The sequence below is a fragment of the Carcharodon carcharias genome, chromosome 11, assembly GCF_017639515.1.
Source record: "Carcharodon carcharias isolate sCarCar2 chromosome 11, sCarCar2.pri, whole genome shotgun sequence".
Classification (NCBI taxonomy): Eukaryota; Metazoa; Chordata; class Chondrichthyes; order Lamniformes; family Lamnidae; genus Carcharodon; species Carcharodon carcharias.
In genome coordinates this window covers 46,829,570-46,851,796 of record NC_054477.1, presented here as the reverse complement: position 1 = coordinate 46,851,796, position 22,227 = coordinate 46,829,570, and the positions used below count along the sequence as shown (strand labels likewise).

The window sequence follows — 22,227 nt, the reverse complement described above, 5'->3', positions numbered from 1 at the left end:
CATCCTCCTTCAACACCTTGCTGCTGTCATCCAGTTGAATAGAACTGGTTTCATATTTACAGATCTAACCACAGCCAACACTGGCTTCTTTACCTATCCCAATGTGGTTAGCTCCAGAGTTCACCAAAAAAAACCATTGATTGTCTCCTCTTTCTCTATATGCTGTCTTTGGGTGACATCATGGGATCAGTGTCCACATGTACACTGACAGTCTCGACCTCTACCTGTCCACTAGCTGTGTTAATTCCTCACTCTGTGTTATCATACTGATTGTCAAATATCCAATCTTGGACAATTGCTAACCTCCTCTAGGTAAAAACTGGGAAGGCAGAAGACATTGTGTTTGGGCCCCATCACAAACTCTGTACTCATACCACTGAGTTCATCCCCCTCCCTGGTCACTACCTCAGGCTGAAAAATTGTTTGAAATCTCAGCATCCTAGTGAACCTCCAACTGATATTCCACCCAGATTCATCACAAAAACTTTTATATCTGTAACATTGCATGCCCCTGTTCCTGTCTCTTCCTATTTGCTGCTGAAACCCTCATATGCCTTTGTCAATCCGGACTTGACAATTTCATAGTTCTTTTGGCCAAGGTAGAGGATTTTCCTCCTGCTCAGAACCCAATTGAGCCACTTAAGTTATAAGTTAAGGTATCTTACCAACAGCAAGCAGGCCCTTTGCCATGTGGGGAGACCACCTTGTGGCCTCCCGGTGGGCTGATGGTGAAGGGAGCGGATGGGGTACTGGACCTCCTATTCAGATACACTGTGACTTACAGAGGAGCCCCAAGTGGCGATGGCAGCACCAATGGCAACAATGCTGCCTGCCCTCATCAAGCCCCTTCTCCCTAGAAGGGCGGTGTGCTTCTATGAGATTGTCTTCTTCCAGGTGCAGTCCCAGAAATGGCCACTGCTCTAGGTGGCGCTGCTGAGACTTATGAATTACTGGCTCCCCAGTAGGCTGGCAGCTCCTGGGGGCAGGCAGCTGTCCTTTAAAGGGAAAGCAGCCACTGTGGCAACTAATTAGTGGCCTGGTCCCTCATAATATACGGCTGAGTCTTCCTCGAATGGCTAAGAAGGGCGTCTTTCAGGCCCATGGGCTGTGATTATAAAATTCCAGCCCATGATTGGGAATGCTGCTGTTCATTTAGTGTTCAGGAATATCAGAACTGAATCCAGCTGACAGTTTTATTGTGAAATATTTAATATTATGTCTTGCCAAGCTGGGAGAGGTCTGATCTGGTGGGTATAAATTCTGTGAACAGACTCATAAGCTTACTTCAAATGTCTGATTGCTTATATGATATTGGACTGGGTTTAACCCTCTCTTCATGACAGAAATGGAGCAGATTAACAGTTAAAATTAGAAAAATCTTACTTCCCCATCACATCCTGAAGTTACCAGTTTTTATATTAACAGCTAACTCGGTGGAAAATACATTGGTGATATTATAAAGAGACCAAGGAATTAAAATATCCGATTTTCACTGAAATAAAATGGACTCCCCACCTCCGAGCTCACCTAGAGTTAAAATTAAGGAAATAGTCTTACAAGAAGTGGCTCCTGTGGCAGCTGTACAGTAGCAGAATATGGAAACAAAGACATGAAGCACATCCGTAAGTAAGGTCTGCAGTTCTATTCTGTCACGTACATATGTTGTTCTCAACCATGTTGATGCTGCAAGATGTGAAGCTGATGCACTTTTGCACAGAGAGGAGAGAGAGAAATAGATAGTGTTCTCCAGACTAATCTCTCATGCTTCCTAGAAGCCGGCTGATAATGAGATTAACACAAGCCTAGGAGAGTTTGTCCACCCCCTCTCTCTCTGCCACAGATTAAGGATAGCTGAGTGACTGGAAGACTGGAGGCAGTACAGGGAGGATGTGCTTTCTCATAAAAAGTGGTAAATCTGAAAATGTTCAATGTGTATCTTGTGCTTGTGTTTTGTGGCAAGGGAAGAATTGGCAGTGTCTGTTCAGTGTAAAAAGTATTCCACAGTAGCTCATTCCAATGTCTAAATCTTCAAACATTAGTAACCGGTTTTCTTTTTAGATTCAGGATGTTGGTAAAGCTGGCATGGGAGGCATTTATCATTTAAGGGACATGGGCGTCGCTGGCTAGCCCAGCATTTAATGCCCATCGCTAATTGCCCTTGAGAAGGTGATGGTGAGCTGCCTCCTTGAACGGCTACAGTTACTGTGTGTAGGCACACCCACGGTGCTGTTAGGGGGGGGGGGTTCCAGGATTTTGACCCAGCGACAGTGAAAAAACGGTGATATATTTCCAAGTCAGGGTGGTGTGTGGTTTGGAGGGGAACTTCCAGGTGGGGGTGTTCCCATGTATCTGCAGCCCTTGTCCTTCTAGATGGTAGTGAATGTTTGTGGAAGGGGTGCCAATCAAGTGGACTGCTTTGTCCTGGATGGTGTTGAGCTCCTTGAGTGTTGTTGGAGCTGCACTCATCCAGATGAGTGGAGAGTAATCCATCACACTCCTGACTTGTGCTTTGTAGATGGTTGACAGGCTTCGGGGAGTCAGGGGGTGAGTTACTGCAGAATTAGCCTTTGACCTGCACTTTATATGGCTCGTCCAATTCAGTTTCTGGCCAATGGTACCCCCAGGATGTTGATAGTGAGGGATTCAGCAATGGTAATGCCATTGAATGTCAAGGAAAGATGTTTAGATTCTCTCGTATTGGAGATGGCCATTGCCTGGTACTTGTATACTGTGAATATTACTTGCCACTTGTCACCCAAGCCTGGATATTGTCCAGGTCTTGCTGCATTTGGACATGGACTGCCTCAGTATCTGAGGAGTTGCAAATGGTGCTGAACTTTGTGCAATCATCAGCAAACATCCCTATTTCTCACCTTAAGATGGAAGGAAGGTTATTGGTGAAGCAGCTGAAGATGGTTGGGCTGAGGACACTATCTTGAGGAACTCCTGCAGTGATATCCTGGAACTGAGATGATTGACATCCAACCACCACAACCATCCTCCTTTGTGCTAGGCATGACTCCAACCAGCGGAGATTTTTCCCCGATTCCCATTGACTTCAATTTGTGAGGGTTCCTTCATGCCACACTCGGTCAAATGCTGCCTTGATGTCAAGGGCAGTCCTCTCACCTCACCTCTGAAGTTCACCTCTTTCATCCATATTTGAACCAAGGCTGTAATGAGGTCAGAAGCTGAGTGGCCGTGGCAGAACCCAAACTGATGAGCAGGTTATTGCTAAGAAAGGACCACTTGACAGCCCTATTGATGACCCCTTCCATTCCTAGCTACCCTGAGAAGGTAATGGTGAGCTTTCTTAAAAGTTGAAGCTCAGCAAAAACAGACTTGGGGTATGTTAACTCCTCCGTCTCATTATAATCTCACCGCCGTATGTGCGGTCCATTGTAACTACTTGATAAAACTGAGTGGCTTGCTAGAACACCTCAGGAGCATCTAGAACTGGAGATTAAGGTCAGCTCAGGTAAGGACAGGAGAGTTGTTTGAGTAGACTAGGCATTTATTTCTTAGAGATTTGAAGAATGAGAGGTGATCTCACTGAAACATACAAAATTCTTAAAGGGCTTGAAATGTAAATGCTGGGAGGATGTTTTCCCTGGCTGGGGAATCTAGAACTAGGGATCACAATCTCAGAATAAGGGGTCAGCCATTTCAGAGTAAAATGAGGAGAAACCCCTTACTCAGAAAGTTGTGAAGCTTTGGAATTCCCTACCCCAGAGAGCTGTGGATGCACAGTTGTCGAGTATATTCAAGACAGATTGATAGATATTTGGGTACCAAGTACCAAGTGTGGGAAAGTGGAGTTGCAGCATAAGATCAGCTATGATTTTATTGAATGGAGAAGCAGACTGTAAGGGCTGAATGGCCTTACCTGCTCCTATTTCTTATGTTTCCTTCCCTAAAGGATATCCATGAACCAGATGTGCATTTCTGACATTTTTTACTGAAATGTACCAAAACCAAATACTCTTAAACTTAATTCAGTTCCTCAAACTGAGATTTAGACCTATGTACCCTGGATTCTTTGTCCATAACTCTGGATTATTAGTCTAGTATCAAGCACTACGTTACTGTGTACTAATTCAATGAAAAAATCAGGTAGACTGAGATTGATGTGGGTGAACTATAGAGGCAACAGAAAATAACTGAGAACAACCATGGTGGCACCATACTGTATATAAAGGATGCAGGAGGGAAAGTCGTGTGCAGAACTTTCCCCTTTCCCAATGTTCTGATGTATGTTTGAACATTTTGGGAGACTTTTAGTTATTCCCCCGTCAGTGAACTGGATTATTCTAAATAAAAAAAGTTGTTGATGCTAAATGGATTGATATATTGTTTATGATATTATGCTAAATACTCTAATATCAAACCATTCCGTATTATGATACTATCAAGCAGCTGAGTTGCCCTTGTTATTTTAATTTTTAATTGTTAAAGATTACCATGTAATGAATCTTAAACACAATCTACATTCTTACTTCTGCATAAACTAAATGCTTAGCAAGAATGATGGTACACTGAGTTTGTTTTGGTTGAGAGCAAAACCTTTTGTATCAGACATAGAATTTCCCAGCTAATTAACTGCAGATTATTTCTTCATAAATAGTTCATTTACTTGTTTTTGAAATACCGTACATCAAGGACATGGAACCTACACAGCCAGTTGGTCCCCATGCTATCAAATGCTGATAGTATTAGAATTGACCAAGGCAAACTGCACACATTACAATTAAAACCATATATATTGTGTCTTTTGAGTGATGACAAGGCTGTAATGTAATCTCAAGGCTCAGATGACAATTCTAAGCTATTGAATTCCCTTTGGTTTATGAACTCGTATGAGTCCTTCAATTAAATTAGTCATGCCCTCATTCTCAGATATTCATTGTTCCAAATGTAACTCTCATACCTTTAATACACATAATTATAAAGTCTTCCTCTCCCATGAAATGAATTTGGCATTCTTTATCAATCTCAGACAGGTCATCAAAGAGTATAATAATCTGACAGAAGATATTTTCACATAAGGGGCAATCTCAGCACAAAAATTACTCTTGCACTTTTCTTAGTAGCTTGAACTAGGGCCTGGGAGCAGACTGATCTATGGAAATGGTGTGTGGAAATGGCGGGTAAAACAAAACTTGCTGTATACAATTGTATTCTATAATTCATGTCAGTTATTTTACATTGTGCTTGTTTATAACAGATGATTCCTATGTTGTACTGGGGAGAAAAAGTGGAAATTACTGCAAATACACTATCACTTAAATAGCTAGTGCTGCAATCCCCTTGGGGAACCTCAAACCAAAATAACCATATTTAGCAAAGAACCCCCAAATGAAGAAATTACCATCAAGATTTTGCTTTTTGTAACTTTTACTATAACACAACAGAACCAATGCTAATTAAACACGAATTAACAGGCAAATAAAAAGGTAAATGTTGCTTTAAATAGTAGATACAACAAAGACACATTTTACACAACCACAAGCACTCACATCACTCCCTGCAGACATGTGGCAACACATGCAGTTCCAGTTATCTAACTTGGCTTCTGATGCATAGGATTTCTCACTTTTCCACTCAATCAATTCAGCCTTCGAGTCACATCAACCGGCAGCTCAATCGACCACTCCATCCATAAATGGTGGGCTGCGTTTCCCATTGCCGCATGTCGAGAACTTAATTTCAATACTTTAGCATCTCGTTATAAACCCTGCTCGCCAGAATCATCCCTCCACGCTGGATCATCCGGGTACATCAGCGAATTGTACATCAGCGACATGCACCTGGCAAACTGCAATTCGTTTGGGACTTTTGGTTTGTTTGCCCACCTTGCTTCATGCAGTACTCGTGGTCATCAGTGCCAGGCTTCGCAGGCAGCACCATATCATTTTTAGGACGGCTCATGGACAGGTTTCTACCTATCAGACCAGCTATAAGGCAGAGGTGATTTTTCAGCGGCTACAGGACTAGGGCTTGCTTGGGGAATGGGGAGAGGTTGCCTCAGGCAAGGGAAGAGACTGCAGGGTGAGGGCTGTACTGGAGAAGGGGGGGTATCCCAGGGTGTGTGTGGGGACACATGTTGATCCATGCAAGTGGCCTCAAGATGGTGAGGGCTGAGGAAGTGATCTCCAGAGGACATGAGGCCAGATGGAGATGTGAGGGTGAGTGTGTATAAGAGAATGAGTGGTGACGTCCCTTGAGCTGACAGCGAGTGAGATGCCAGTGAATATGTGATGGCCTTGTGAGTGTGTGAGTTTCGAGTGTTCAGATGGTTGCCTTACCCTGGGCATGGATGAGTTCATTCATCCTCTTTCTGCACTGGAACCTGTGTAGCATTGTCATTGACCACCATGGCCACCGCCTCCCAAGCTGGAGTGGTGAGATTGCTGGACCTGCTGTAGCCAGAGCGGGGGTGGATGACATCTCGGTGGGCCTCCAAAAGGCATTCTAGTGATGAGTCACTGAACTCTTCCTGGCTTTCAGGGCCATGTCTGCACTGGAGCAATCCTGGGCTGCAAGCATTGAAAACTGTGTGTGTGGCTGCATTTTAGATATGGCACCCGGAGTGAGGGAACAGTGTAGTAACGGTGTGGTGAGCGATTCAGAGGCAACCCACCAGTGAGCCGGCCTGTTTTCTGTGCCTGCATTATTAATGAGGTGGGAAGCGGATGATACGGCATGAAAACCCGCCATTGCAGCCGGTGGGTAAAACGTTTTTCATGCCGCTATTGCACTTAGTGCAATTCTTGAACCATTCCGACCCGTCTTCAGGTTTCTGTCTTGTTTAACTATATTACACACACGCTGCTCCTTGTAAATGTGCCTTCTCTGTTCTCCCCTCTGTTGCAGCTCTCTTTTGTCTGCAGCTCTCTATGTGACTTCATCTGTGTTCTGATTGTCTTCACCCTCCAGCTCTCCTTATTGTTGCTCTCCTTTGTGTTTTGGCCAGTGGCTTCTGTCTTAACTTCCTATCTGTTGATACTGTTTCCAAGTCAAAAATCATCACACAGGCTGTGTATATTTATATCAATATAAAATTTTTCAGACATGTTCATCATACTTAGGTCACACATGCAAAATTCTGTGTCATACTTTAAAAAGTATATTTAAAAGAAGAGAATAATTTTCACTTGATTTCTACTAATCTTCAAATTTTGACACCAAGGCCTGGATTTTCGCTCCTGAGTCAGGAGGGCAGAGTCAGGACATTTCCCAGTCTGCGGACCCAACCCCGAAGGAAGTTCCCCAGAAAGCCAGATTTTTGTTCTGGGCTGTCGGGGTTCTCTGGGAGTCGGCCTTGCAGTGCCCGGAATGAGTGCAGAGGCTGCCAGCTGTGGAGGCAGGCTGGACAGAAGGCCTGCCTCTGTGCTCTGGCACTATGTCTAAAATTTTATAAAAAAGCATTAAAACTCCCACTGTTGAAGGAGGTGGCTAGAGAGATAGCGGATGCAATTATCATTATCTTTCAAAATTCTATAGATTCTGCAAAGGTTCCTGCAGAGTGGAAAGTAGCAAATGTAACCTCACTATTTAAGAAGGGAGGAAGAGGGAGAATGGAGAACTACAGACCTGTTACTTTGATGTCAATAGTAGGGAGAATGTTAGAATCTATCATAAAGGATGTGATAACTGGACATTTAGAAAAGTTTGGTAAAATTGGGCAGAATCAGCATAGATTTATGAATGGGACATCATGTTTGACAAACTTGTTGGAACTTTTTGAGGATATTACTTGTATCATTGATAAAGTAGAACCAGTGGATGTGGTGTATTTGGATTTTCAGAAGGCTTTTGATAAAGTCCAACACAGGAGGTTAGTAAATAAAATTAGAGTGCATGGGATTAGGGGAAATATACTAGTATGAATTGAGAATTGGTTAACAGACAGAAAGCAGAGAGTAGGAATAAAAGGATTATCCTCAGGATGGCAGGCTGTTACTAGTGGGGTGCCACAAGGATCAGTGCTAGATCCATAGTTGTTCACGATCTATGTAAACAATTTGGACGTGGGGACTAAGTGTTATATTTTCAGATTTGCTGATGACACCAAACTGGGTGGGAACATAAGTTGTGAGGAGGATGCAAGGAGGCTTCAAGAGGACTTGGACAGGCTAAATGAATGGGCTAGAACATGGCAGGTGTGAATAAATGTGGAGTTATTCACTTTGGTAGAAAAAAACAGGAAGGCAGAACATTCCTTAAACGGTCAGAGGTTGGGAAGTCTGGGTATCCAAAGGGACCTGGGTGTCCTTGTTCATGTGTCATTAAAACCTAGCTTGCAGGTGCAGCAAGCAATTAGGAAGGCAAATGATATGTGGCCTTCATCACAGAGGAATTTGAGTATAGGAGTAAAGATGACTTACTACAGTTGTATAGAGCCTTGGTGAGACCTCACCTGGAATATTGTGTCTGCTAACTAAGGAGAGTCATAGAGTTATATAACACAGAAGCCAGCCCTTCGGCCCATCTTGTCCATGCCGGCCATCAAGCACCTATCTATTCTAATCCCATTTTCCAGCACTTGGCCCATAGCCTTGGATGCTGTGGCATTTCAAGTGCTCATCTAAATACTTTGTAAATGTTGTGAGGATTTCTGCCTCTACCACCTCCTCAGGCAGTTTGTTTCAGATTCCAACCGCCCTCTTGGTGAAAAAACTTTTCCTCAAATTCCCCCTAAACCTCCTGCCCCTTAACTTAACTCTATGCCCTCTGGTTATTGACACTACCGCTGAGGGAAAAAGTTTCTTCCTATCTATGCCCTTCTTAATTTTGTATACCTCTATCAGGTCACCCCTTAGCCTTTTCTGCTCTAAGGAAAACAACCCTAGCCTATCCAGCCTCTCTTCATAGCTGAAACACCCCAGCCCAGGTAACATCCTGGTGAATCTCCTTTGTATCCTCTCCAGTACAGTCACATCCTTCTTATAGTGTGGTGACCAGGACTGCACACAGTACTCCAGCTGTGGCTTAACTAGCATTCTATACAGCTCCAACAAAGCCTCCCCTGCTCTTATATTCTATGACTCAGCTAAGAAAGGCAAGTACCCATTCTTAAGTATATTTGCCATAGAGAGAGGGCAATGGAGGTTCACCAGATTAATCCCTGGGATGGCGCGATTGCTTTATGAGGAGAGATTGGGGAGACTGGGTCTGTATTCCTTAACGTTTTGAAGAATGAGGGGGTCCTCATTGAAACTTACAAAATTATTACAGGACATGACAGGGCAAATGTAGATAAAATGTTTCCTCTTGTTGGTGTGTCTAAAACAAGAGGACATAATCTCAGGATAAGGGATAGGGCATTTAAGACTAAGATGAGGAGGAATTTCTTCACTCAGAGGGTGGTGAATCTTTGGAATTCTCTACCCCAGAGCGCTATGGAAGTTCAATTATTGAGCATGTTCAAATCAGAAATAGATGGATTTCTAGAGACTAGCGACATCAAGAGATATGGAGATATTACGGAAAAGTGGCATTGAGGTAGATCTTCAGCCATGATCTAATTAAATGGTGGGGCAGGCTCGACGGGCTGAAGGGCCTACTACTGTTCCTATGCTAAAACAAAAAAAAAGCCGTCCAGCTCTCACCCCTCATACCCCACACACTCCTCATGCCCCATCAGTGCCAACCCATGCCACCTCATGCACTGTTCCTGCCCACATGGCCCCTCATAACCTCCATGCCAACCTATGCCCCTCTATCCACCCCCAAAGGCTCTTTATAGCCCCTATGCCAACTTAGTCCCAACTCATGTCAACCCATGCCCCTACCTATCACCATTTGCTCTTACACCTACCATGCCAACTCACTCAGTATTCACCAGTGGCAGATCTCAGGAGTCATGCTGAGATTAAATAAAATAAAGTTTGAAGTGTCAATTGTAGACATAATTTTTTTTTTAAAGTCATTCATAAAAACCCATTTGACACATGACCTCCCAAAAAGGGCACCGGACCTCAACCAAAGATGTTCCAGGGCCATATCCAAAAGTGTACCCTACCCCCACAAAAGCGTACCTCACCTCGCTAAAGCAACTCCACAAAGCTTAGACCTACTCCTACCAGGCCTAATCTGTGCACATCCAATTTCACACACTGGGGTCACCAAAATTAGACATGACCAGAGGCAGATGTGGGTTTATATGGGCAGCTTCCTCCGCGAAATGTGCATGCGCAAATCTCAATCAGGATTTCAGCCTCTTCCGCTATTTTCGCACTGACAGCTCTCTTTTGTTATTGTTATTATAGGATAGGATAATCATCCAATTACTCTGAGGCTGGGATTTTCCACTCCCATTGGTGGCGGGTGTGTTTGACAGTGTGAGTAGACAATATGGCGAGAAGGCCAAAAATTGTTTTTACTGCATTTGCATCTCATCACTGTGCAAGCATGGCAGAATCAGCCCCCGCACATCAACTTTACCTCCCACTTCGGTGTGACATCAGAACAGTGTGATTTACGACTGCCTTTAAAAGGCTTGCACCTGGAGAGCTGAACTTCGAAGGGAACTCAGAAGTGAGTGCAGACAACCTTGTGCAGTGCTCACAAGGATCACCTCTAGGACATCAAGGAAGAGGTGCTGTGCGTTGCAGGGTGTGGGGTGGGCTGGGGGTGGTGGGGTTGGTGTGCACAGGTAAGTCAATTTTTGCCAGCTAGCTTTCAGTGTGGTGCCAGGGCAAGGGCTCCAGTGTGGATGGGGGTCAGGCATGAGGGAGACAAGGCACCACAGATTGAAGGAAGAACCCAAGCACATGCCAAGTAGGGGTGGAGGGAAGAGGGGGGGAGGGTGAGGGAAGTGGCCATGCACTTGGAAAAGCTTGCAAAAAGTGAGCATCTTCTGCAGCTGAGACCATTCAGCAGCAGCTACAGTGAGCTGCTTGGAGTTGGATCCCTGAAGCATTTCTGCCCATTCAAGCAAAGCAAAAGCATGAATGTGCCACCAAATGCTCCAGAACGTTTCACCCATTGGGCGCAGGCCGCAAATCAATGTACGTTCTCGGGGACAACAGAACAGGAAAGAATGTGATGGTGGGGCCTAGCTTGGCAAAGGGAGGAGCACCTCTCTCGAGATGAAGGGATGGCAGTGCCTGCTGCGCATGTATCTGAAGATCCACAGCAAGCTGTCGGTCATAGGCACCTTGCTAGACCCAGGGTTTATAGATGGTGCCTGGCATTTCTGCAGATGACTGAGAACCAGTGTCACAGAAGACTGCTCATGTCTAGGGAATTGGTTGGTCACATATGCCACCTTTTTTTCATTCATGGGATGTGGGTGTCACTGGCTAGGCCAGCATTTATTGCCCATCCCTAATTGCCCTTCTTCAGAGGGCATTTAAGAGTCAACCACAGTGATGTGGGCCAGATCAGGCAAGGATGACAGATTTCCTTCCCTAAAGGGCATTAGTGAACCAAATGGGTTTTTACAGCGATCGACAATGGTTTCATGGTCATCTTTAAACTTTTAATTCAAATTCCACCATCTGTTGTGGCAGGATTCGAACCCGTATTCAGAGCAACACACTGGGTCTCTGCTACGTGACAATACCACTACGCCATCACCTCCCCCATAACCTGCTGCAGGATTTGCCACCATGGGGGCTTGGAGAGCATCCACTGCCAGTGGCTGTGAAAATGACTATGTTGCTCGATTTTTACGCTAGTGGCTCTTTCCAGGGCTCCACAGGTGACCTGTGCAGGAGATCATGGAAGTCATCTTTGTGAACAAAACTTTGTGCATTTCACCTGGGACCAGTCAAGCCAGGAAGCAAGAGCGCTGGGATTTGCAGTGATCTCTGGCTCTGCACAGGTGCAGGGTGCCATCAGCTGCACTCACATGGCGCTTTGATCTCCATGGGAACAAGCAGTCAACCACGTCAACCGCAAGGGCTTCCATGCACTGAATGTTCAGCTGATGTGCAACCACCACAAATGCATCCTACAGGTATGTACACAATTCCCAGGGACTGTCCAAGGCTCCTACATCATCAGTAGGTCTCAGATCCCTGACATCTTCCAGGGTTCACAGAAGCTTCAGGGCCGATTCCTTGGGGACAAGGGCTACCTGCAGAGGCCGTGGCTGATGGCGCCCCTGCGGCAGCCTCAGACTGCAGCAGAGAGACAGTATAACGAGGCTCATGCCCCAACCAGGACTTTGGTGGAGCACACGATTAGCATCTTGAAGATGAGTTTCCAGTGCTTCAAGAGGTCTGGTGGAGCACAGCAATAAAGTCCCCAGAGGGTGTCATGCATCATCGTAGCTTGCTGCGTGCTACACAACCTGGCGCTGCAGTGAGGGGAAGACCTGGCTGGGGAGGAGATGGAAGATCTGCACTTCTCCTCCAAGGGGATGAGCGTGATGAGGTCCTCAAAGGTGAGGATGCTGGCGATGAGGCCATCGCACTGGCCAGACGAGGCAGGCACACTCGGGAGGCCCACATAGCCGCAAGATTCATGGAGGATGATGACGAGATGCAGTGAGGATAGTCCTGACATCCTCACCTTGCAACTGTGAATGTTTGACTCCTGTGTTGCTGATGGCAGCGCAAATACCCTCAGTGCTCAGGCTCATGTCATGGAGATACAGCGGGAGACCTAATACTCACCAGTTTCTAGGACAATGATGACGACATGAAACTTTAAGTGCACCTGATCCTTTGGTAGCCTTCGTCACCTCTCCCCTTCAGGACCACACCATCATCGGTCACACCTGCTAACCCCACCTCAAAGCTGCTGAGAGCAGACAAAGAGAATGACAAAACTCTGTGACACCTGCCCATGATATTCTCACAGCAATGACAAGCACCATCGAGGTGCAGGCCTCACTGATGTGTCCAGTGAGTGTGAAGCCAGGCAATCACTTTGGCCTGAAGGTTACACACTGCACAGGGAAGAGGCCCTGGACTGAGACACGTGCCTTTATCTTGTGCAGAAACCAGGGTTTTACATCTGAGTGACACAAACACTGCTCATTATAACACCTGGGTGGATCGGCCTGGGGTGTCAAGCTGCTGGCCCTCCTTCCTATGGGACAGCCCTGATTGACTCCTTGAGGAGAAGGGGATTGAGAAAGTGAGATCAAGCCGCCCAGCACACCTCTCGCGTGGACACTGTTGGAGGTCAACTATGGAGCAACGGAGTTCAGCCCGTGCAGCATTGCAGGACCAGTGTCCTCGACCAAGGTTTCCATGGTGGCCGCCATCGTGCCATTGGTGACATTGGTGCATCTGCATGTTAGCACTATCACCCCGGACTGAAGACGGATGGACTCCTCCATCGCCCCTTGCAATCTGAGGAGTGCACCAGACATCTCTTCCTGATGTTGCCATAATTTTCTTTGCAGCTCCAAACAACTGATTGAGGACCGAGTCCAGAGGGTCATCATTTGACTGTGATCAGCAGATTCCTTGCCTCCAGCAGTCGTCCGAGTGCCAGCAACCTTGGATGTCCTTGCCGCCACCTGCTGTGGAACAGATTGTGTTGTGTGCTCACTAGATTGTCGTCCCGAGGCTGCTCTACACCTATGTCTCATCCGAACTGGTGGAGGGTGATGGGTCTTCAACAGTGCTGCCCTCAGGGTACTCATCCGAGGTGCTCTCGGTGCTGGGGTAGGGATCAAGGTTGCTTGAGGGCGATATGGCAGATGTGCCTAGGAAAGAAAATGGAGATTGTTAGTGCTTAGCAACGTGCTTGGCAACTGCGTTACTTAGAGTAGCGTTGAAAGAGGGATGATGTGGTGCAGGTGGATGATTGCCATCGACCTCAATGTTGCTATAGGAACAGTCCACGTCCTCTCCAGCCAGCTCCAATGCATGACACTCGAACAGAGTGAGGACGTTGATGTCCAGCACTCCACCCCTGGCCTGGGACCTCTGCCATTGATAGTGCGCGATCTTGTCCTGTATAAAGACAGATGGAGAGATTGTGAGCAAGGCCAAATGAGAAGGATGCCAGACATATGTGTGTGCTGAGTGGAGCCATGGGTGGGGTGGGGAGGTGATCCTCAGAGAAGATAAAGCCAGATGGAGATGTGAGGGTGTGTGTGAGAGAGTGAGTGGTGATGTCCCTAGTGCTGGTGGTGACTGAGATGCCAGTGAATGTGTGATGGGCTTGTGAGTGCATGGTGAGATGGTTGACTTATCCTGGTGGTGCGGTTGAGATCATCTATCCTTTTTCTGCATTGGATGACTGACCTCTTGTGTGCAGTGTTGGCACTGACAACCACTGCCACTGCCTCCCAAGCCAGAGCGATGAGATTGATGGACTTCCTCCAGCTAGAGCTGGGGTACAGGACATCGCAGTGGGCCTGCACGGTGTCCAAAAGGACGTTCCAGGGATGCGCCACTGAATAGGGGGCTGCAATCATCTTGGCTTTTGGGGCCATGTCTTCACTGAAGCAGTCCTGGACTGCAGTATTGAGAACTGTGCGTGCAGCTGCAGTTTAAATACGGCACCTGGAGTGAGGAAGCTGTGAGGTAACTGCTTCATGGGCAAATTGGAGGCCACCCGCCAGCAAATCGGCATGTTTTCCATGAATGCATTATTAGTGAGGCAGGATGCGCTGGGAAGGGGGCGATAAGGAGTGAAAATCCTCCATTGTGCTCGGTGGGTACAATGTCATTTTTCACGCCCGCTACTGCACTTAGTGAAAATCTGGGATGATTCTGCCCTGAGATTCACTAGTTTAATAAAATAATTTGCTGCTACTTTCTTGATGCTGACCAAACACCATTTTTAGGTGATAGCGTTTTCATCTTACTATACTGCATTTTCGTTTATAACCAACCGATTATTTTTTATAGTAACAAAACAATTAAGTCCTCAGTGACACTCAAAGGGGGTTCATGTGGTGGAAGAACACAATTACACTATCCATAGATCCTGAAATTTGGCCCATTGACAAGGTGCTTCATCATAACCATCTGTGGACAGAATTTCTGTATCAGCTGATGCAAATTTTTGTTGAATGTTAAAGGAAAGAAAGCCCGTTAGAACCAACAGTGCTTTCAAGTTGAAGAAGCAGCATTTTATTCAGATTGGGTTTGATCTCTGCAGACTTTTATTCACCATGTTGATCGAGTGCCCAAGAAACCTTGACAAACATCTGTTTGCAGAAACTATTTTCAACATCAAATGAGGATAAATTTCACTGAATGAGCAGCAACACATTTTTATTGGATGTGCAATATGGTGAAAATGAAAGATGACAGGAGCATTTTTTTATGCTTAGTACAATTTGTTGAATCAGTTTCATTCCAGAATCACTGTTGCTGTTTGTTGACTTTGATACGTTGGTCACTAGACGTAAATGAATGAGAAAGTTTGCAATAATGGAATAGAAAAATCTTTGGTAACATCTTTATTAATTTGCCAGATTTCTGTATGATTTCTGGTAAGGTTTATATTATTCTCTATCTATTGCTAGATAATATTACCCTGTATATTTTTCTCCAGCATTGTATGTAATACATACTAAATTGAGAGTCCTTGGACAAATGCAATGATTAAAGTGATGTTGTGACAATGAGGAGAAATTACTCTAGTCTTTTTAAAAATTGATAAACTAAGGTGAATAGCCGAAACCTATTGGTGCAGATGAGCAACAAGACTAAAAAAAAATGATTAAATGACCTTGGGTTTTAAGAGCACGAAAGCTATTAAATATTGAACAATTGAGGAATTCCAGGAATGCCACACTTTTAGGAACATTATAAATAGGAGTAGGCCATTCAGCCCCTTGAACCTGCTCCTCCATTCAGTTGGGTCATGATTGATCTGCACCTCAACTCCATTTTGAGCTTTTGCTCCATATCCCTCAATATCCCTACTTGACAAAAATCTACCTATCTATCTCAGTCCTGAAAGCTCCAATTATCCCAGCATTGACAGTCTTTAGAAGAGAGTTCTGCTGCCTCCTATGTGAAAAAGTGCTTTCTGATTTTACTCCTGAATGGCCTAGCTCTGATTATGTTCCCTTATTCTGGATTCCCCCACTAAAGGCAGTACCTTCTCATTATCTACATTTTAAACACCTCAATCAGACAACCCTCAATCTTCTATACTCAAACAAATAGAAATAATGTTCATGCAACCTGTCCCTATTGTTTCACTCTATGGGCTGAATTTTATGGCCCAATTTTGGCAGGGGCAGAGCCATAAAATGCAGCGAGCCGTTCAGAAGTCCATTGACTTTGGCGGAACTGTAAAATCCTGCTGGCATAAAATTCTGCCCCATAAGTCTAATATATGCTTCATCTCCAAGACCAATATATTCTACTTGAGGTGAGGTACTCAAAACTAAACACTATACTCCAAATGGGGTCTGACCAAGGCTCTATACAACTGTAGCATGACTTGCTTTCCTTTCCATTGTATTCCAGTTCCCTTGACAAAAGGGCCAGTGATCAAAATCAACCATTCTGATTGATGTCTGTATCGGGCCACTAGCTTTTAATGAATTGTGTACCTGGACTCCTATGACTTTATGAAATAATATTCAATGCAGTGTTCAATTTTTATTTGTTCTCAAAAGCCATTGCTGCCACAAAGAATTTTCAATTATTTCTATTTAGAATAATCATAAAAATTAAATAACCATAAGATATAGGATTTTTCATAGATGAGTGTTTTCTTGTTTTTTTTTGTACAAAATATTGCTGTAATAGTACAGTGTGCAGGAGGGTTAAATCGTTTGGATGACTGGCCAGATGTCCTGTAAAGGTCTCTTGTGGTGCATTCTCAACCTTACCAAAGGAAAAGTGGGAATTAACCCCACCACAATATTCAAAGATTAGACCTTATTATTTATATTTTTTACATTTTAGGCTAATCACTTCTGACATGCCACATCATTTTATGTTGGTGATGATCCCATGTTGCCTTACACGTGCTGCTTCTAAGTCTGCGGCTCCCAGCAGTTAATCATATTTAATCACTTACCTCTTTGCCACTGACCTGTTTTGAATCAGAAGCACAGTAGCCTTGAAATTACTCAGTGGCTTGAGCAGATTCCAGCTTTAATTTTATGTTTTTGGTTATCAGGTTTGCTTTGTCCAGTGAACGCTAGCTGCGCCCTTGATATTAACACATCAGTTGGTGCTTGAAATGATACAGGCAGAGAGACTGATTAACTGGACAAACACTGGTAGTTTATTCGAACTAAAAACAGAGCACTAACACCCTGTGTACTTTTTCAATCACCTCCTGCTCTAGACTTAGTTATCCAAGAAGCCCCTGTGTGGAGCGATTGGTCAACACAGTCACATGATCAACTAACTACATTCTCTTAAAGGTACATAGCACTCCACTTTACCACATATAACTTTGATGGGAATATGCTGGAACAGATATAATCTCCGCCAGTATCCAGGTGCGCCAAATTGTGAAATTGCATGGAGGTTTCTGCTTACAAGAAGACTCGCATTAATAGAGATAGGGTTGAGGGCATGGACCCTTTCACCAAATTGGAGGTTCAAAATTCTCAGTCTTACAAGAGCCTGACAAAAGGTATGCCAAAGGAGAAGAAGTGTACCAACCTCCTTAAGGGTACATGTGGCCCTCACATGAGGGATCCAGACTGGGCTTGCATTATTGGAGAATCTTGAGGACATTTAAAAGGGGTGGTGTTGGGTTTTCCTGGAGGTGGGTGGGTAGCTTGCCAACCCCAGACAAATTAGGTTCCCCATCATTTGACCCCACATTTCTGACAGAGCAACAATTGGAGGACACCAGCAGGTGTAATTCTGCCATAAGTGACCAGATTGCAGTCCATGAAACATTGAGACCAAAATCTCTCTGTCAAATGCAATGTGTGTTTTACTGTGATACAATCAGTTGGAAAAAAATCAAGCTTCAAAGTTTCAGCTCAACTAATTTTAGGTGTTTAATTGATCTGCATTTACATGATTCACTGTAGATTATATAATGTACTATTTGTGGGATTTACCTTTTACCTGTGATCTTGAGAAAATTTGTGTGTCAAAGCTTTTTTTTTGTTTCTTTACCATTTTAATGTTTCTTCTAGATCATCGTTTTATATGGGCACTCAGTTGTATCAAAGACCTTATATGGGTACCAGGTCCACAAAAAAGGTCCTTGAGTACCTACTCAGGGTAAATAATAATGGACAATAAATTATACCTACATTCTAAAAATGAATAGAATTTTTTAAAAACCTCATTCTACAACTGTGACCTCAGTAAAGCTATCACTCTTTCCTTTTTGCTCTATTCATTCAGTGCTGCCCCAGTTGAAGCCAAGATTCCATCAAAGTTACAACAAATACCATATTGTGGCACAAAACAGTAACGAGAAATGCAGTCAAGCTAGTTGATAGTGAAGATTGGAGCACTGTTCCTTACTTAACTGCTGTTCTACCAACCCCCTGCTGCAATCTTCAGCCAGACTAGTTTTTTAAAAGCTGCACTCTTAATTTCTGTGCACCCAGGACAAACCTGTTTTACACATGTTTTAAAGCAATTACCACTCCAATGACTATGCAAAATCGTAGGGAATTCTTATAGAAATACCTCTTTACAGCATCAGCAGGTGAAACTCTTTCTCAAAGCAGTGTAATTCGCCACATGGAAATTTAGGGCATGTATTTTTTAACACGGGTATATGTTTTGGAGTTCTGTCGTCACTGAGAGCACTCATTGGTATGTTGGAAAATAGGTCACGCGTTTTCAGTCATATACTGCATCTTCACTAATATCAGTATGTCTAATGCAGATAATATATACATTCATAGTGTGATATGAATCATATCTTAGTGCGCATACATATCTTGGGCTCTGCGAAACTGTGGACCTCCTTCCCTTCTTGTACTGAGTTCAGGCAGGGTCAGTTTTACATGGAAATTTGAAAGTGTCATAATGAGCCTAAAAATGGTTATGGTAACTGAATGTTTCAAAACCAATCCATTTTGCATCTTATGGTGACAACTAGATATGTATGACTTGGGAGAAATGCAACTGATGATAGATCAGTGCAGTTCTATCATACTGCTGAATGGGAACTGTTCCCTATAAGTTATACAATCACATTCATGTCTGCAAAATATTTTTTGTGGAATGAGCAAAAGGTCAATATTAATCTCAAAGGATTACTTTTCAACAAGTTGCATTTGATGTTCAGGCATTTAAAATAATTTGTATTTTGAGTTGCTTATTGGTCAAATGCAAGATAATCAGGAAGCCATCTTTACAAGGCCTGCTTTGTATTCTTTGATTTAAAATTAAACAGTTAGGTGGGACTTTTTGTCATGACTACTGCAACACCTCTGACAAGAAAAACCTATTATGTGTCTAGCTGATTTTTACATGTAGCCCTTTTAAGAAGTGCACCAGAACAAAAAGCAACGAAACAATGATGGTTCAAGCTATTCAAACAAGTATGTTACAAGAAGGATTTGGTGGCTTTGAATGTAATTGCACCAACTTATTTTGTCAAAGATTGGTTAGAAATTGATTTGACTCATCATTTCCCCAAGCTGCTGATGAAAGATGATGAGCATGGGATTAGCATTTCACATAGGGAGCGAAAGGACCTTGAAGGGGAGTGACCCTGAGACATCCTCATGTGCCTCTTAAAGATCAGATTATAAAAGGATTAACATTAAATATGAAGATACTTCCTGTTGACCTGTTTAAAGAATAAAGCAGATAACACGGGAGGCAAGACAATGAAATGCACATTAAAAAGTGGAGAAAATTTCTAATAGGTATTGATGTAAAAAAAAATTTTTTTTAATTTGTGAATGAATGCAGGCCCTCTACAATGCTTGACTCCTCCCACAATGGGAACCATCCCCTGCCCCGTTAAGCCAAGAATACCTGCCTCCATCAACTCCTCATGCCTCAATGTCAGACTTACCCCTGCTGTGCTCTTCAGCTGCCTTCCCACCAGAAAGCCAATCAAGCTGTCAATCTGGCTGTCTATGTCTGGGAAACTTGTTAAAACAATTTTAAAATGATCCTGCCTTTAAATTTGGCAGAGAACCCTTAGTTCTAGGCTTCTCAATCACAAACCCTTCCCCTTGCTCCCTTCGAACCTTGCAGCTATTAGCAAGGCCGATTTTCTGTTTCTCATGGGCAGAAATTTTCCCCCATCGGGGGGGGTGGTTGTGCAGGGGCGGGTGGGAGTGACCACGAACCCGATTGGCGTCCCCAATCGGGTGCACACCGCCATTTTATGTGGGGGGGGGCCAATTAAGGCATGATGCACACCCGGAAGTGCTGAGCACTCCTTGTGCAGTTAGGGGGGCGTGGGTGGGACTCCCTGAGCCGGGGCCTGCACTCTTTCGCGCATCCGCATGCGCTTGCACACGAAAGAGTGCAGAAATCTCCCTGAGGCTTGGAGGTGTCTCAGGGAGATTAGTTTAAGTTTTGAAAAATGGAATAAAGGTTAAAAAAAATTTTAAGGACATGTCCCCTCGTGTGAAACTGTCACATGAGCTGGGACATGTCCATCAATTTTTTCAAAAAATTTTATTTAATTAATAAACCCTTCATGAAACCTCATCCTGCCTGTGGATGAGGTTTCATGAAAAATGCAAAGGCCGCCTGGGCTCTTCGCCTGCCCGCCATCCTTAAGGCTGGATGGGCAGCATTCTTAACAGCTTTAATTACTTTGTTAATGGCCTTAATAGGCCTTTGACAGTTCAGCGGGCGCGCAGGCATGTTGGCTTCATCTTGCTGATGGGAAAATTCTCCCTCATGTTTGTTTCTTGATGCCACAATATAGTCAGTTCTTGTGACTTTGAATTACTGTAAAAAATAGTGTTGACTTTTTGTCACAAGCTGAAATGTACATTCATGACGCAAGGCTTATAGCTACCCTCAGGGAAGAATAAGAAATTATTCGAACCCAACAATTCTCAAAAATAGGATGCCAAGCTTATGAATGATATGTTAACAAAAGATCCAGGAAACGGGTGGAATGAAAGGAATGCTGTGGATGTTCTGGAAGCTTTAGGAATAACTGCATATGAAGAAAACAGAAGTTTGGTGGGGGGGACTTTTAATCAGGCTGGTGGGTGGCAGATGGGGACCCTGACACCTTCCCGTCACTGCCCTGATTAAGTCCAGGGCAGGAATGAACATACATAATCCACTTAATGCCTCGTCCCATTACTACTGGCATTAACCCAGCAGTGGGCAGGGTCTGGCCATGCAGGCACGGCAAGCAAACTCTGTCAGACTCGCTTGTGGGCTTCTTACAGGGGGAGTTTCCTCATTCAAAGGAACACAGCATTGGGATGGGGAAGACTGCTGAGAGCCACCCCTCTATGCTTGCTGCTGGCCCACCCTCCCCTGCATCCTCTGCCTCATGATGTCTCCTCCGCCATCACTCACCTGTGACCTACAACCTAGGCCGTGAGTGGGTATTGTGCTGGCAGCAGCCACTTCCTCCCCAGAGCGCTGCTGTTTAATAGAACTGCCAGTCTCTGATTGGCTGGCAGCTCCCGGAGGGCGGGACTTCTGCATCCAGGGTCCTTGACCCCAGGGAAAGGCCTGCTACTGGCCTGTCAAGTGCTGAATGGCACATGATGTGGTGGGCCTTCCCAGAAGGAGGTGATGTGGAGCTCTCACTAGCTCTCCAGCCAATGGCCAAGATCCCTAATGCTTCCATTAGATTCCAGCTTTAGTCTTTCTTATTCCAAATGTTTGACATTTTTGAAATACTGATTTTATATTAACAGATAGAAACTTGCCCTCCTCATTTTAATGTATGTTTCTTCCTACAAGTGCAACCCAGGTTAAAGAGCTATCTCCTTTTCCTATCAAATTTAACAGGTTTCCACCGTTGGAGGCTATGCTTTCAACTGCCTCATTCCTAAGCTCCGGAATTCCATTCCTAACCCTCCTCGCCTCTTCACCCCTCTCTCTGTTACTTTAAGGTGTTTCTTAAAAACTACCTCTTTGACTAAGCTGTTTGTCATCCGGCCTGATATCTCCTTCTCTGACTTGGTGTCAATTTTTTATTGATAATAATCAAATGGCAGGTTAGTTGCCATTCCAATCTCCTAGAAGGGTTTGAAACTGGTATGAAGCCCTTCATTTGCAAAGATAATAGGCCCAACCATTGTTTCAGGCAAAGTGGCAATGATAAGTATTTTAAGACATTGTGGCATTAAGACAGCATCACCTGTGGCACCTCAAAATGGGGTGGCCCATGGTTGTTATCTGGCTCGAAGTCTAAGGTTGC

The 22,227-nt window shown here is 44.3% G+C and overlaps 1 protein-coding gene across 1 annotated transcript in view; it reads left to right on the top strand.

Moving 5' to 3' along the window:
* Nucleotides 1-1,597: 1,597 nt before the first annotated feature.
* Nucleotides 1,598-22,227, top strand: part of LOC121284085 (microtubule-associated tumor suppressor candidate 2-like) — a 397,712-nt gene continuing 377,082 nt past the window's right edge. Inside the window, exon 1 of the mRNA XM_041199139.1 lies at nucleotides 1,598-1,622. The gene's annotated coding sequence lies outside the window, so the exon portion shown is untranslated. The remainder of the gene's footprint in view (nucleotides 1,623-22,227) is intronic.